Source organism: Cervus canadensis, chromosome 23, assembly GCF_019320065.1.
Source record: "Cervus canadensis isolate Bull #8, Minnesota chromosome 23, ASM1932006v1, whole genome shotgun sequence".
In the NCBI taxonomy this organism is placed as follows: Eukaryota; Metazoa; Chordata; class Mammalia; order Artiodactyla; family Cervidae; genus Cervus; species Cervus canadensis.
Window position 1 is genome coordinate 6329358 of NC_057408.1, and position 18141 is coordinate 6347498.

The 18141-nt window shown below is 42.4% G+C and overlaps 1 pseudogene; it reads right to left on the reverse strand.

Annotated features, from left to right (window-relative positions):
- Positions 1-13195: 13195 nt before the first annotated feature.
- The window catches only part of LOC122425372, a 108119-nt pseudogene continuing 103173 nt past the window's right edge, over positions 13196-18141 (reverse strand).

Genomic DNA, 18141 nt, shown 5'->3' on the forward strand with positions numbered 1-18141 from the left:
AGGAGCTGTCGACCTTGGTGACCACTTCTTCTCTAAATCATCGATTTCTTTGACTTTTGTGATGCTTCAGTCTCTTGGTCCCTCTTTTATCTTGCCACTCTCTCTCTGGCTGTTAAATGTTCAAGCCTCTTAAGGGTGGGTCCTAGGCACTCTTCTAACTGGCTTCTATTTGAGGTGATTTCATTCATAGGCAAGGCTTCAATGACCACCCAAAACCTGAGGATTTGACATTTCCTCTGAAACCCAGAGGAAACTTTGCACCGGCTTATTTGTCCAACTGCCCACTGAATTTTCTATTTGATTTCTCTTAGGGTCATTTCAGACCACAATGTTCAAAACCACATCCCCTGTCCCCCAAATAAACCTGTCCTGAGCATGCTGTTTTCTGTTGTGGTGAACTGAATCTATCCGGTTGAGCAAGTCAGAAATCTTTAACACGGCCCTCAACCTCTCTCCTGGTTGCTTAGCAGATCTATGAACAAATCCTACAAGTTTTGCTTCCTCACTATCTTGCAAATCCTTCCATTTCTCACCATCTTTATTGCCACCTCCTGAGCCCAAGCCGTTATCTTCAATCATCTAATTACTATACATTTTCTCAACTCACTTACAATGTGTTTCTGCCTCTTTTCAGTCTGTTTTTATTTTGTAGTTACAGTGCATTTCTTCAACGTGCAAATTCAGTGACTTTCCATTGTCTTAAGATACAGAAGAAAATCCCTACTCTGGTCTACAAACCTTGGCTGGTACCCCTCCTTCCTAGCTCCTCATCACCGTGACTCTCCAAATTCCCCTCTTGCCACGCTATTATAGCAGCATTCTTTTACTTTCTTGACACATCATGGTAGACACAGAAAAGGCCCTCCAGAGATGTTCACAGCTTACTCACCAAGACATCTGAATGTGACTTTATATGGAAAAGGAACTTTGTAGATGTGATCAAGTTAGGGGTCTTGAGACAGGAAAATTATCCTCTATTATCCAGGTAGTCCCAGGATAATCAGAAGGGTCCTTATAAGAGCAAAGCAGGAGAACTGAAGGCAGAGAAGGACGTGTGATGGTGGAAGCAGAGCTCAGAGTGGTATGAGGAGGGGACTGTGCATCAAGGAACACCAGTGGGGACTTCCCTGATGGTCCAGTGGTCAAGGCTCTGTGCTTCCAATACAGGGGTCACGGGTTCTATCCCTGGTTGGGAAACTAAGATCCCACATGCCCGGCAGTACAGCCAAAAAATAAGTATAATTACAATAAGAATAATAAAATAATTTTTAAAAAAGGAACACAGGTAGTCTTTGGTAACTGGAGGAGGCAGAAGACAACACTTCCTCTAGTAGGCAGACAATCTTATTGACATCTCAATTTTAAGGCTTCAGAACTGTAAAAAAAGAAATTTGATTCAAGTGATTGGAATGGTGATATTTGTTACAGCACCAAGAATAAACAGATACACACATCCCTGAGCTGAAGACCCTCGGTTTGTCCTTCCAGATTATTCTCCACCATTCTTTGTGCTGCTCTGTGCCCCGAGGCTGACCTGCGTGCTCTGCCTCAATGAGATCTCTTAACTTCCGCAGTGGCTGGGCTTGGCCAATGGGAGATACCCCCAGGAGGCTGGAGGGCAGAAGGAATGTGAAGTTGGGCTGTTTATCTCCCTTCCTGCCACCCTGTTGGGTCTCTGCGGGCTGGTTGCACCCCTTTCTACTGAAGACCACAGCTCCTGTTACATGGCCCTACATGTCTGCCTACTCCAGATTCCGATAACTGCCTCATTCTCTTGTGCCTTTACGCTGGGGTGGTGGTTGCTGACAGTTCCCTGCAAGTGGCTGCACCATTCTGTACTATCTTCCCTGTACCCTGGCCTCATCTTGTAAACACTCCTTAAATTTCCTGGTTCAGAGGCTCTGTCTTTCCCCACAGGAGGCTGACTAAAACAGGACTTATTATCTTCCGCTCTGCCTCAGGGCCTTGGTACATGCTTCTGTCTTTGCCAGGAAAGCCTTTCTTCCTATCTGTGACCTCTTCCTGGATTAATCTTCAGAGTCTTAAACAACGCTTCCCTTAGACAAAGTCAGATATTACACCATCACCTAACACTATATATCTATAGTTCTTATCACTTACAGTTGCTTATGAGTTCTTTTGATTACTGTTTCTCTTTCCTTCTGGAGTCACATTATTCTATATGGTGGCCGCTAGCTACATGTGATTATGGAACATTAGGAAGTGGCTAGCGTCACTGACTAATTGAATTTTAATGATTAACTTTGATTAAATTTTCGGATGGTAAAGAATCTGCCTGCAATGAAGGAGACCCCAGTTTGATCCACGAGTATGGGAGATCCCCTGGAGAAGACAATGGCAACCCATTCCAGTACCCTTGCCTAGAGAATTTCATGGACAGACCATAGAGTTGCAAATAGCTGGACACGACTGAGCTACTAACACTTTGATTAATTTAAATTTAAGAACTACTAATAAAGTTAATTAATCAGAGAGCTTTTAAGAATATTTATAAAATCTTAAGGCATGGAAACCTACTTTATCAATGAATATTTATGAAATATAAATACAGGTACAATTTTTCCTGACAAAAATTTAGTGTCTGAATAGAGATGGTCCATAAAAAAAAAAAAGAACTACACTAGATTTCAAAGACTTAGTACAAAACAATATAAAATACATAATTAATAATTTTAAATATTGATTACATATTGAAATGGTAATATTGGGATCTGTTGAATCAAATTAAATATATTATCAGAATCAGTGTCACTTGTCTCTTATTACCTTTCTAAACATGGCAACTAAAAAATTTGGAATTCCATATGCAACTCACATTGCTACTTCTCTTGGTAAGTGCTTCTCCAGACTAGAGAGCATAAAGTTCAAGAGGGCAGTTTTCTCACCCTTGTTTCTCTTTGCATACTGACTGATGGTTCTTAGATGATGCTCCTCAAATATTTAATGCATGAGTGAACAAACGGAAGTGTGTTCTTAGGCTAACAGTGCAGCGTAGCCTTAGGGAGCATCTTACCTTGAGTAGCAACAGATTTCTGGTCTGCATCCCTATGTAGCTTAAGAGTCAAAGTTTTAGGGACAATGCTGATAAGACCTATACATGTTTTTGTCTTCTGGGAGTTAAGATCCTATGGCTTGATAAGGATAGCTGTTGCAAAATAGACCTTATCTAGTGATGAGATGCTGTGTGTATTAGCAGCAGTGGAACAAACTTTGCTGCACTTGACAGGAAGCCAAGTTTTAAGGTGGTTTTGAGAGAGATGAGAGTGAGCTGTACTAAAGTCTCCTGGCACTCATATTCAAAAGTAAACCAGGGACTTCTTTGGTGGTCCAGTGGTTAAGAATCTGCCTGCCAGTGCCGGGAACATAGGTTCGATCCCTGGTCCAGGAAGATCCCATGTGCTTATGGAGCAACTAAGCCCGTGCACTTCAACTATGGAAATCCACGCTCTGGAGCCTGGCCTCTGCAACAAGAGAAATCACGAAAATAAGCCTGAGCACTGCAACTAGAGAGTAGACCCTGGTTGCCACATCTTTGTTGCCCATGCATGGCAGCAAAGACCCTGCAGAGCCTAAATAAATATATAAATAAATTAAAAAAAGAATAAATCAGGGCTGCTCCCTGCGAGCCATGCTCCCTTTCCCACAGTGGCCGTGTTTCCTTTTTTTTTCCTTTAGGCTCTGGTTTCTCCCAGCCTAATCTCATAGGGTATCTTACCAAGAGCCCGCTTCTAACCAGGGCTGCTTATTTTGTGGACAGTAGACTTTTACTTCTCTGAATGGACTCTTCAAAAGGAGATGTGGCAACTTGCTGGGGTGAGAAATAGGCCATTTGATTTTTGCTGGAAAGACATCAATCATATTAATCAGACCTCTGCACTGTGGGTCACACATCTCCATCTTTTCAGCCCCAAGCACCTCTTTTCAACTGGAAAAATGTCACCCTGCCAGACAAGCTGGTCTCTGATGTTGAGTCCTTTTATCTTTGAGAAGGTAGACACAGGCAAGATAGCAACTTCATGTCTTTATGATTAAGGTCCCTTGAATGTTCACTCTGCCTGTCTGGGTATTTTGTAAGTTCTGAGTCATAGGGGGGTTTGAAAGGGGACTTCCCTTGCTGGTCCAGCCCTACTGCTCTGCCATCTCCCTGCATTTTTTGCAGATCTCACACAAGCTGAATTCAGCAGCTTATTTTCATTCATTCCGTCTTTACGCTTCCTTCAGAGCAATGACCTACTTAAGTTAAAGGGAAATACAAACCTCCAAGGAGATTTGCTGACAGCTGTTTTCCTGGGTAGAATTAGGTTGGGCATGTGTCTGAGAGAAGCTTATGAACTCTAAGAATCATCTTGGCTGAGGATGGAAGTGGAAAAGAAGGAATTGAAGGTTTTAAAGAAAAATGTTAGATACAAGTATTCCTGGGGAGGTGATGGGAGACTGGCGAAGGCAGGGAGAGTTGGCTAAGAGTTTCTCAAGGACAGGTCTAAGCTGCAGTTTCCACGTTCTCTTTAGTTCCCTCTCTCAGTTTCTTGCTCAGAAGCTCTATCTACTCCTCAGGTCATAGAGCTTCAGTGTCCAGACAGCAGATAGAGCCAAGTCAGTATTAGAAATAAAACACACTTTTGGAAGGCAGTAAATCATAGGGCAGTTTGGAAGGTAATTTAAAGACAAAAGATCACAGTGGAAACAGCTTTGGATCGAGAGTGGGAACAGTGGAATTTTTACCATGAATTTGCCAGGGACTGGCTGTGTATGTTAAGTCATTTTGACTCTAAGCCTCACTTTTCTCATCTGTGAAATCTGTGGTTCAGACTACATCATGATTAAGATGCCTTCAGTTATTAAATTCCCTGAAGCATATAAAATGATTTACCTACTGGCTCATGTAGCTGATAATCACTTTCACTTAGTAAAGTTGTTAAAAAGCAGACTGACTTATGTTTTATCCTTTTTCTTTCTTTCGATGGAGGTAGTTGAAGGATGGCCGAAAGATCAAAGATCCACATAAGCCCCAAACTGGACAACGGGCTCTGACTCATGGATGGCTGATAGGGTGTGGACTTATGGTGCCCTCTGGTATGAGTCTTCAGCCTCATCATCCCAAGCATCCGGTCCCATGAGGTGATCCTTTTCTCATCTGTTTGGTGCATGGGAGAACCAACCAACAGCCCAGAATCTCCTGGCTGAAACCTACGGTGCAGTTTGCATGTTGTTTTCATTCAACTGTAACCGCGTGAGTAGAGTAATCTCTGTATAATATTTGATGTTAAATTCCACACCAAACCATCTGGTGTATATTAGATCAGCTGGCAAAACTGGTTATAGAAGATCAAAGTAGTCTTAGGTCAGTTTATAAGCTTAAAATTAAGTGTTACAGAATTTAGCTTTAAAAGAGGCTGGAATCCACCTAATCTAATACTCACACGTTAGAGATAAAGTGAAGATGCAATGACTTGCCCAAGGTTACAAGTAAATAGCATAAAATCAGGACTTGATTCTCAAGTCTGTATTCTTTCTACTATAATCTATTGCTTACATAAGAACCTGAGTATATGTTAAATGCAATTAATCTTTTGTAAGATGAGTATTTTTAAACACATTTTTGTTAATTTTAAATATGCAGCGCAGGCACTACAAAATTTAAAAGACACAGAAGGTTTACAATGAAAATTCAGTCTCCCATCCATTACCATCTCTAACCACTTAGTCTCTTTCCTCTTTGATCAACCTGGAGTTTATTTTAGTATAAGGCATGCGGTGGGGATCTAACTTTATTTTCTTTCAGATTATGATTCGGTTATCTTAACGCTGATAAGGTGTGTTTCCCTTATTTGTGCTTATGTTTTGGAATTTTCATGTTTATTCTTGCTTGTTTTTTTTCTTGTGTATGAACTTGAGAATCAGCCTCCACACTAAAAAAAAAAAATACTGCTTTTTAAAAAATGGGATCCTATTAAATTTATAGATTGATTGAAGGGAGATTTGATAGTGTTATAAAGTCTGCTGTAGAGCTTCAAGACATATTTTCCTCTCTGATAAAAAGAAATGTGATAAAAGATACTTTTCTTTCTGCCTTTTGAGGTGGTTCTGTGAGGGTGTGGTGGTCACACCTCTAAATATCACACATTACCTCACAGTTTATACTCAAATAGGTTCCAGTTATACTGGCCTCCTTGCTATTTCTTCAACTCAGCTAGCATGTTCTCTCTGCATGGAACATGTCCTTAGTTCAGATATCTGCATGGCTCACTCACCTCCCTCGGGTGTTTGTGCAAACGTCCTCACTGAGCCTACCCCTTGACTACTCCATTTAAAATCCCTGTTGCCTACATCCCCAGCTCTTCCAACTCTCCATTCCACTTATCACCCTCTAATATCCTAGGTAATTTTTGTGTATGCGCAGTTGATCAGTTGTGTCTGATTCTTTGCAACCCCATGGACTGTAGCCCACCAGGCTTCTCCGTCCATGGAGAAGAATTTCTAGGCCAGAATTCTGGAGTGGGTTGCCATCTCCCTTTTCCAGGGGATCTTCTTGGCCCAAGGACTGATCCCAAGTCTCCTGCATCTCCTGCATTGGCAAGTGGATTATTTACCACTGTGCCACCTGGAAAGCCCTTAATTTACTTAATCATTATGCTTATTATTTATTGTCTGTCTTCATTACTAAAATGTAAGCCTCAAGAGGGCAGAGATTTTTGCCTGTTATATTCACTGCCATATTCCAAATGCCTAAAACTGTGCCTGGCATATAGCAAGTGTTCAATAAATATTAATTAAAGTAAAGAAAGTATCTATCTAGTAAGTGATTTTATTAAGACTAGACATTACATTTTTTCAGTATGAAATATTTTTTCAGCATCTGTGGAAATAATCATAAGACTCTTTTCTCTTTTCATTCCCAGACTTGGTAAATTATATATTACATTTCATAATAGTAGACTATCTTTGCATTCCTGAAATCAGTCCCACTTAGTCTTGGAGACCCAGGGATCGAACCCAAGTCTCCTGCTTGGCAGGCGGATTTTTTACCACTGTGCCGCTATGTTTTGAAGAATAGCTGAGTTAATAAAGACATACTAAGTGCCCATTTGAATGCAGAGTTCCAAAGAATAGCAAGAAGAGATAAGAAAAGCTTCCTCAGTGATCAATGCAAAGAAATAGAGGAAAACAATAGAATGGGAAAGACTTGAGATCTCTTCAAGAAAATTAGAGATACCAAGGGAACATTTCATGCAAAGATGGGCACAATAAAGGACAAAAATCATATGGACCTAACAGAAGCAGAAGATATTAAGAAGAGGTGGCAAGAATACACAGAAGAACTATACAAAAAAGATCTTCATGACCCAGATAACCATGATGGTGTGATCACTCACCTAGAGCCAGACATCGTGGAATGTGAAGTCAAGAGGGCCTTAGGAAGCATCACTATGAACAAAGTTAGCAGAGGTGATGAAATTCCAGTTGAGCTATTTCAGATCCTACAAGATGATGCTGTGAAAGTGCTGCACTCAATATGCCAGCAAATTTGGAAAACTCAGCAGTGGCCACAGGACTGGAAAAGGTCAGTTTTTATTCCAATCCCAAAGAAAGGCAATGCCAAAGAATGCTCAAACTACTGCACAATTGCACCCATCTCACACGTTAGTGAAGTAATGCTCAAAATCCTCCAAGCCAGGCTTCAACAGTACATGAACTGTGAGCTTCCAGATGTTCAAGCTGGATTTAGAAAATGCAGAGGAACCAGAGATCAAATTGCCAACATCTGCTGGATCATCAAAAAAGCAAGAGATTTCCAGAAAAACATCTATTTCTGCTTTATTGACTAGGCCAAAGCCTTTGACTGTGTGGATCACAACAAACTATGGAAAATTCTTGAAGAGATGGGAATACCAGACCACCTGACCTGCCTCCAGAGAAAGCTGTATGCAGGTCAAAAAGAAACAGTTAGAACTGGACATGGAACAACAGACTGGTTCCAAATGGGGAAAAAGAGTACATCAAGGCTATATATTGTCACCCTGCTTATTTAACTTATATGCAGAGTACATCATGCAAAATGCTGGGCTAGATGAATCACAAGCTGGAATCAAGATTGCTGGGAGAAATATCAATAACCTCAGATATGCAGATGACACCACTTTTATGGCAGAAAGCGAAGAACTAAAGAGCCTCTTGATGAAAGTGAAAGAGGAGAGTGAAAAAGTTGGCTTAAAGCTCAACATTCAGAAAACTAAGATCATGGCATCCGTTCCCATCACTTCATGGCAAATAGATGGAGAAACAGTGGAAACAGTGTCAGACTTTATTTTCTTGGGCTCCAAAATCACTGCAGATGGTGACTGCAGCCATGAAATTAAAAGGTGCTTGCTCTTTGGAAGAAAAGCTATGACCAACCTAGACAGCATATTAAAAAGCAGAGACATTACTTTGCCAACAAAGATCTGTCTAGTCAAAGTTATGGTTTTTGCAGTAGTCATGTACAGATGTGAGAGTTGGACTATAAAGAAAGCTGAGCGCCAAAGAATTGATGCTTTTGAATTGCAGTGTTGGAGAAGACTCTTGAGAGTCCCTTGGACTGCAAGGAGATCCAACTGGTCAATCCTAAAGGAAATCAGTCCTGAATATTCATTGGATGGACTGACGCTGAAACTGAAGCTCCAATACTTTGACCACCTGATGTGAAGAGATGACTCGGAAAAATCCCTGATGCTGGGAAAGATTGAAGACAGGAGGCGAAGGGGATGACAGAGGATGAGATGGTTGGATGGCATCACTGACTCAATGGACTTGAGTTTGAGCAAGCTCTGGGAAATGGTAAAGGATGGGGAAGCCTGGTGTGCTGCTGTCCATGCAAAGAGTTGGACACGACTAACTAAATAGCAACAACAACAGCAGCAACATGTTACTATCTTTACTATGACTTTATACCACATATTCTGTGCCTGGCTTTGTAGAAACCATGATGAGTATCACACCAATGATAAGTATTATTTCTTAAGTTATTGATGGTCTGTTTGGAGCATCAGAGAAACAAATATACAGTTCTATCTGTGTGCTAGGAATGTGGATGGAGGTGTGCATGGGGCCACAGGCGGTTCAGGGGAGCACAGTGTTGGTTCTGAGAACCCTGAGTGATTGGGACCGGGAAAATCCATGGGTCCCCCATGAAGGCAGAGGGAATGACCCGTGGGGAGGTGGGAAGCTGAGACACTGTGTATTCGAGAACTGTTTGCCCGAAGTGTGAGGCATGAACTGATGTGAGATGAGGGAGATAAGGCTGGGTCTGGATGTTGGAGGCCTTTGTTGGCCAGAATAAGAGTTGATCTGATCTGTACCTTTCTTAAAGTTAAGAACCCCATTTCCCCAAGATTTAAAGCCTTTTGAGGTATTCTAGAAGGGGAAGCCACATAGTGAAACCAACACATACACGCATGAATGAGTGAATAAACAAATGCCTTAAAAATCTTACTTTAATGGGAGAATGATGAATTGACCCAAATTTCCTGTAGAGTGGTGGCTCTCAGCTGGATGATTCTGCCCTCCCTGGGGACATTTCTCAGTGTCGGGAGACATGCTTGGTTGTTGCAATCAGGGTGGGAAGTGCTACTGGCACATTGCGAGTGGAAGCCAGGGATATTGCTAAAAGTTCAAGGACAGGCACAGGACAGTCCCCAATGATACAAAACCATCGGGTCCAAAGTGTCAATAATGCTGATACTGAGAAACCTTGCTTAAAACCTGAGAAATAAGGCTAGAGGAGAAGGAGATTCTGAGTACCTTCATGCATATCTTTAATAACATGACAAGTATTTTGGAACTCATTGCACAGGCCATTAGGAAGCTAATGAAGGTTTTTGAGTAGAGAGCTATGGTGAAGGTTGTGTTCTGGAGGATTAATGTCTGTGTGGAGGGAACTGAAGGATTTCAGGACATTGTGTAGCCAAATAGGCCACTTTGGTGTATTGATTATTTTGAGCTGAAGGTACTTGAAAAACGTCAAATGAAGGGAGAGGTTTGCTCTGAACTCCTCTTATCTACCTCAAGACAGATCTTCCAAGAGGAACTCAATAGTGATAGATCCCCTGTGGGGAGTTTTGTCCTCCAGGGAGGACTGAGTCATTGCAAGAGAGGAAATAAGAAGTTGACACCACACCTAGACAAACTTTATCACAAACTAGCATACTTCCCATCAAACCTCATAGCAAATAGAAGGGGAAGAAGTAGAAACAGTGAGAGATTTCCTTTTCTTTGGCTCCAAAATCACTGCAGACAGTGACTGCAGCCGTGAAATTAAAAGACACTTGCTCCTTGGAAGAAAAGCTATGACAAACTTAGACAGCATACTAAAAAGCAGAGACATTATTTGCCAACAAAGGCCTGTCTAGTCAAAGCTATGGTCTTTCCAGTAGTCATGTGCAGATGTGAGCATTGGACCATAAAGAAGGCTGAGCACCAAAGAATTGATGCTTTTGCGTTGCAGTGCTGGAGGAGACTACTGAGAGCCCCTTGGACTGCAAGGAGAGCAAACCAGTCCGTCCTAAAGGAAATTAACCTTGAATATTCATTGGAAGGACTGATGCTGAAGCTGAAGCTCCAACACTTTGACCATCTGATGTGAAGAGCCAACTCATTGGAAAAGACCCTGATGCTGGGAAAGATTGAGGGCAGGAGGAGAAGGGGGTGGCAGAGGATGAGATGGTTGGATGGCATCATTGACTCAATGCACATGAGTTTGAGCCAACTCTGGGAGATAGAGTTGGATAGAGGATAGAGGATAGAGGATAGAGGATAGAGAAGCCTGGTGTGCTGCAGTCCATGGGGTCACAAAGAATTGGACATGACTTAGCAACTGAACAAAGACAATGATTATACCTCTCATCTGTTCTTTGAAGGGCCCATTTATCTTTCTTAAACATCATTTACTCTCCTTTAAATTGCCTGCATTCTCCCTCCCCTTTTGCTCTTAAGATGATATAAAGCTCTTGAATCTCACTGATTCTTTGACTATTCACTCTCCCCCTCCCCGTGATGTCCTCATGCACATAATATTAAGAATTAATATATTTGTATCTTTTTCTCCTGTTAGTCTGCCTGTTGTCAGTTTATTTAGTAGATCCCCCTAATGATACTAGCAGGATCGAGGGAAAGTCTTTCCTCCCATACAGGAAGGACACCAGAAGGTAGGAGGGATCAGAGGCAGAGAATTGTGTAGGAGGTTATTGCGATGGTTAAGACTCTAATGGTAAACCCAAGTGCTTGGGAGAAAATGGAGAGGAAAATAATGAAAATTGATAGACATTAAAAAAACTTGGAGAGGAAAATACTGTGGGAGAAGAGAATGTGCTTTTTTTAAAGAAAACATTCATTTTAGGTTAACAGTGCGATTCATGCAGAAATATCTCCTATGCAGACAGCTGTGTCAACTGAAAAAAAATAGAACAAAACGAAACTCCACACCCTAAACCCGAGAATTAGGCTTTAAAAAGATATTTATTTGTTTATTTTTGGCTGCGGTGGGTCTTCATTGCTGTGCTAGGGCTTCCTCTAGTTGTAGCGAGCAGAGATACCCTCCAGTTGGTGCGCCTGGGCTTCTCACTGCTGTGGCTTCTCTTGTTGCAGGGCACAGGCTCTGGGCTAGTAGTTGGGGTGTATGCGCTTAGTTGCCCCGCAGTATATGGGATTTTGCTGGACCAAGGATCGAACTCATGCCCCTTGCTTTGGCAGGCAGATGATTCCCAACCACCGGAAGACCAGGGTAGTCCGGGAATTGTGTTTTATTTGAAGGACTTTCTGAAGACTTAAGCCCAGGTGGCCATCTCTCCCTTAGCTCTGAGGGACTGCTCCAAACAGTAAGGGAGAAATCAGGATATATAGGAATTTTTGCAACAAAAACCGGGTAGTTGGAACATTGAAAGATTACTGTTAATGAAAGAAAAGCCAGACATTTCAAGTCAATGACCTTAGCACTTTCTTATGAATGTGAAGATGCAAGCGTCTGGGTTCACTGAGATTATTCCTCTGATAGGCACCTGAACTATCTGGGCCAGTATTCTGTTGTGTCCGTCCTGAATCTCCCGGGGGGTTCACAGTGGTGGGGGAGGGCTGAGGCTACAGTGGCTGAGGGTTTGATGTCAGTAGCCTCTTTTGTTTCTAGATATGGCAGGTGACATTTTCATCTTCTGATATGTGCTTAGGAAAGAAGGTTATAGGAGTCATTAGGCTAGAAGTGACCAGCAAAATAGCAGCAGGCTAATTCTTTGGGCAGAAAGGGGTGGCGAGAGAAAAACAGTAGACTAAGAACTGAAGGCAATTCATGTCATGATATCTCTTCTCTTGCTCTGTTTTACTTTTTCCTTAAAGCCCCTGTTTCTCACCAGTGTTGTAAATAGGAAGAATGGACACAGGTGCTATTTCCAGCTAGCCTGACTCCGTTGGTATTCAAGATCCTTAAGTGACTGTTCATTACATTGATTAGCCAGGTGTTTCCTGGAAGGTTGACTCCCATCTGAGGATTTATCACTGAAAATTAGCCTGCTCATCAATGTTTCTAGTTACTTTGGTCCTCCTCCAGGCTAGATGGTAGATTTGTAATCACAAATGGAACATGGCCTGGATCTTTTCCTTTAAGCCCACTGTGTGCACCTACATGCCTGAGGTGTTGGCATTCTGTAGATTATACATATATTTTTTGCTTTATAAGTCTGGTTACATTGTAGTTTATTTAAACTAAGAGAAAAAGGTCATAATGTTTTCATGCAATACATCCTTCGTTCTTTAAATAACAATTATTGTAACAAATAACAGACATCATTAAGGAATGCTGCACTTGTGATCCATACAAAACATCAACATTTTGTACACAATTTAAAGAAATGTCCTGAACACTTTTGGAAATACTGTAATAGCCAATACATAGAGGCATGCTTTAGGTGGCCATAGGAATGCAGTTTAGAAAATAAAGAAAAAAAAAATCACACTGGAACTACTTCATTTCTTCAAAACCACTGAGCAAGAAAAGTAACATTGAACTTCCATACTGAGTTTACATTATGTCTATATAGTACCTTGACTTAAATCCAAGAGTAAAAGTTAAGACTCTCCTCTGTTTTTGGTAAACAACTGCATGGTAAACTTAGATGATTTTTTCCCCTGGATTTTACCTGGGAGTGGCCTTTTAAATTTTTTCTTTAAAAGAGAGCAGGTTTGGCACTTTTGTACTGATGTCACCAGTGTCAATATTTCTTGGGATCTCAGGAAGATTCATATTCTTTATAGCTGATACATCATGGGCTGGAGCTCCCGCTAAGCCAGCCTCAGATTGCTCCAGTTTATTTTGTGCATCAATTTGTGTAACAATACCATTCATGTTGGTCTCCAATGCCATTCCCCCATCACCATTTCTGCAAGAATATTGTGAACCTTGTCTACATGGAAAATTAAATCTAGTTCACAGACGTTTTCAAAACACTTGTCTAATGTTTCCACAAATACCTGAATTAGATCTAAAATACCAAGTTCACTTTCTGAAGAATCCACACAGAAGACAAAATATAATGTTGCATAATGTCTATAAATCAGTTTGTTGTCAGGTCCTCTGATTAATAATCCTCCTTCTAGGATATTACAAACAATTTCATCTCTCTTAGATACCAAATGGAATGTCTCCCTGATGATCTGCTGTTGTGTATCTTCACTCTGCAATTCTGAGTCAGGGTTGGGCTGGGGTCTCCCCCACCCTTACTCCGGCGCCTCTCTAGAGATGCTCTGTAGATTGTATTTTTAAAACATCTTATTTGGCCATGTCCCATGGCTTGGAGGACCTTACTTCCCTGACCAGGGATTGAACCCTCCTCTTAGACAGCAAAAGCATGGAGTCTTAACCACTGGACCACCAGGGAATTCTTCTGAATCTTGGTTACTGCTTCCCTGTTGTATCCCCTGTGTCTCACCAGTGTATTTCTCTCCCACAGAGCATATTAACCACAGAATTATACAGTCTCTGCAAATTGACAACTTGATCTGGGTGGGTAGCAATGCAAGGAAGAAGGAAAGGGTATTAAGGAAAATAAAAAGACAAATGTATTTGGTTAAAAAAAAGAGTGAGTGAGTGAATGCTAGTCTCTCAGTCGTGTCTGACTCTATGTAACACCACAGACTGTAGCCTTCCAGGCTCTTCTATCCATGGACTTCTCCAAGCAAGAATCCTGGAGTGGGTTGCCATTTCCTTCTTCATAAAAAAAGAGCAAAGCCATTAAAATGACCTTTTAGTCAAGAATTACACAGAACCTTAAGAAGGAAGGCAATCCCACCATTTGTGATAGCATGGATGGCCCTGGAGGATGTTACGCTAAGTGAAATAAGCCAGCACAGAAAGACAAATATGTATGATCTCACTTATAGGTGGGATATGAAGTAGTTAAACTCAGAGAAGCAGAGAGCAGAGCGGTAACCACCAGAGGCTCGGTGCAGGGGGAAACAGGGAGGTGGTGGTCAAAGGGTACAACGTGTCACTATTTTAATGGCTGTTACTTATTTACTCAAAATTTAGTTTTCTTTTTTTAAAAAAATTCTTTCTCTGTGAGAAACCAGGCTGCAGTGAACAACTTTCTGTGTAGATCATTTTACACATATGTAACAAGTACCACTAAAGAATACATTCCTAAAAACAGAATTGTTGGGTCCAAGGGTGTGTGTGTTTGTAGTTTTGATAGACAGTGCAAACAACCTTCCATGGAGATATACTCAGATTAACCTCCCACAATGTACAGGGTTGTTCTCATGTTTAAACTTATTTTTTGTCCTTCTGATAGAGAAATCATAGCTTCTTGAACTTTTCTTTTTACAACGTGACCAAACATCTTTTCATATGTTCAAGAGACATTTTAAAAATTGGATTTCCCTGGTGGTTCAGTGGCTAAGACTCCGAGTTCCCAATGCAGAGGGCTCAGGTTTGATTCCTGGTGGGGGAACTAGTTCCCACAGGCCACAACAAAGAGTTTGCATGGCACAACTAAAAATCCTGCATGCCACAATAAAGATACCGCTTGCCACAACTAAGGCCCGGTGCTGCCAAATAAATTAATTAATTAAAAAAAACTTTGTAAAAATATTCACATTCTTAATGCTCCCCAGTCTTGTGAATCCTTGGCAAGGTTCAGCTTGTCCATAAGTCAGCTGAGTCAGTAGCTTCCTCTCATTGGGCTGGACCCCAGCTTTCCTTCCTCTTGGTGATGTTTATTGAACCGACGGGCCACACGTTCCCTCTCCTTGTGGCTCTGAAGGAGCTCCCCCTGCACAGAGGGTATCTTGGCCTCCCCTGGCCTTTCTACCATCCTCTGCTGATGCAGTCCCTTCTCACTCACTAGCATCACCTGCCTCAGACAGCCAATCTGTGGACGCCACAGTCGCAGCCCAGGCCTGGCCTCTGCTGCACTGACCCAACATTTACCTCTGACTTTCTAGGCTGCCTGTTGTCATCCAGGCCCATCTGGAGTCCATGCTTTCCTAGCCTGACTCTGGTCACCTATCCTCACTGTAGCTGATGCTTGGAATAGCTCCCTGTAGTGATGACCTCTATCCCTTCTTTGGGAATGTGCTATATCTACCCAGCACTGTTGTCTTGGTCAGTTGCTGCTATAACAAAATACCATAGACCAGGTAGCTTATAAATGACCAAAGTTTATTTCTCACAATTCTAGAAGCTGGAAAAATCCAAGATCAGGCACTGACTGATTGGGTGTCTGCCAAGGGCCCATTTCCTGGTTCAGAGATGGCTGTCTTTCCCCTGAGTCCTCACGTGGCAGAAAGGGTAAAGGAGCTCGCTGAAGTCTCTTTTCAAGCTCATGAACTATAGTCCGCCAGGCTCCTCTGTCCATGGGATTCTCCAGGCAAGAATAGTGGAGTGGGTTGCCGTTCCCTTCTCCAGGGGATCCTCTCACCCCAGGGATCGAACCCTGGTCTCCTGCATTGCAGGCGGATTCTTACTGTCTGAGCCACCAGCGCCCCTGATGAAAGCACTAATCCCAATTATGAGGGCTCCATCCTTATTACCTATTTTCCTCCAAAGGCTCCACCTCCTAATACCAGCTCATTGGAGATTAAGTTTCAACATATGAATTTTGGCGGTAGACAGGGTGGGGGTGGACACACATTTTAGTCCATATCAGTTGTGCTGTATGTTAAGTGATTTGCAGGAATTCTCTCTTTAAGTGTGTGTGTGTGTGTCTGTGTGTGTGTCTGTGTGTGTGTGTGACTCAGTCCTATCTGACTCTTTGCGACCCAAGGACTGTAGCACTCTAGGCTCCTCTGTCCATGAAATTCTCCAGGCAAGAATACTGGAATGAGTTTGCCATTCCCTTCTCCAGAGGATCTTCCTGACCCAGGCATCGAACCTACATTTCCTGCTTTAGAAGCGGATTCTGTATCCCCTGAGCTACCAGGGAAGCCCCCTTTAAGTCTTTACAAGAACTCTATTTTAAGGAGGAGGAAACTGAAGCTCAGAGAAGGTACATAAACTCCTCAAGGGCAACAGGTGGAGATGGAGGAAGATGGAGGAAGGGGGTGGAGGAGTGAGAACTCTGTCTCTCCTTCTCTCTAAAGTGCATGCTGTCCATCGCCCCAGTGGCGGTGCTAACCAGATCTTGACTTCCGGGGTTTGCTCTTGGTTGCTTTCTGGGGCTTGCCACCATGTCTCTCCAGTTCATGGACACCTTTCTCTCTCTCAGTCTATTAAAAAATGTCTTCCTCTGCAAACTGACCAGATCTATTTTCAGGGAGATGAGTGGGAGGGGAGAAACCATTGCACGGGCCCCTAGCACAGAGGCTGTAGCCCAGAATGTCTCAGGTCTTGAGGTTTACCCTTCAGACTTCCTCTTCTTAAGGCACCTATGCGCTGGGTCGAAGGTTGAGGAGGGAGTGGAGAAGGATGGGGAAGGGTGTCGCATGGTAGAGAACCCATCACTCCATTCTGCACTCACTCCCTCTCCTGCCTGCGCTGGCGGGCCCCTCCTTCCCAGATGCCTGCCTCCCTCACCCGGGATTATTCTCTCAGGAGCCTCTTTGCTCTCCTTGCAATCAATCTGGCGTCTGTCAGGCAACCCAGGGCATCAGATCCATGCATAGGTAGGTCCCTTATACCATGTGGTCCCAAAAGGCCTCCTCACCATGGTTCTGTCAAGTCAGGGGCTGCCCCTAGATCATGGTTTAAGGGTCTCTGAACCTTGCAGTGCACAAGGTTAACATTCCGAAAGGCCAGCTACACATACAGATATGCCTGGGCCTTAACCATGGTTCCGTCAGACCCTCCCTTAACACACTGCCCCTTCCTCTAAGCCCTGTTCTATGGTTTTGCCTGGACAATGGACCAAACAGTCTCTTAAAGTTGAATTAACTTTCGCTTGCATTTCTGCCTTTGGTCTCTTAGTACCACTGTTTCCTTTCTTTATTTTTTTTCCATTTCACTTTATTTTTATTTAACTATTGTTGAGTTATAACATTGTGGTGGTTTCAGGTGTACAACTTCAGATTCTTTTCCATTATAGGTTATTGCAAGATATTGAATGTAGTTGCTTCTGCTATATGGTAGGTCCTTGTTTATCTAGTTTGTGTATAGTAGTTGTTCCTATTAATACCATAATCCTAGTTTACCCCTCCTCCTTGCCTTTTCCCTTTGGTGACCATAAGTTTGTTTTCTATGTCTGTGGGTCTGTTTTTGTCCTGTAAATAAGTTGATTTGTATTATTTTTTTAGATTTCTCATGTAGGTGATACCACATGTTGGTCTTTCTCTGCCGGACTTGGTTGACTTTGTATAGTGACCTCTACATCCATCTGACACAGTCTCCTAACTGTCTATCTGGTCTCAGAGCCACTGCCTTGGGCAGCTGCTGCTTCACTGTCTCATTCCAAAAAGCTGGATTCAAACCCTTCCTTCCCAGTTCCCTTCACACACACACACACACACACACACACACACACACTCTCTCTTGAAGATCCAAGATTTTTGGAGACAAAAAAGTCCTTTCCAATAGAAGCTTTATTTTGTAACTTGAGGCACTAACAGTCTGGCTGGAAATGAGGTTCTGTGCAGAAATGGGGCCTAGTGGATGGACACAATGTGGGG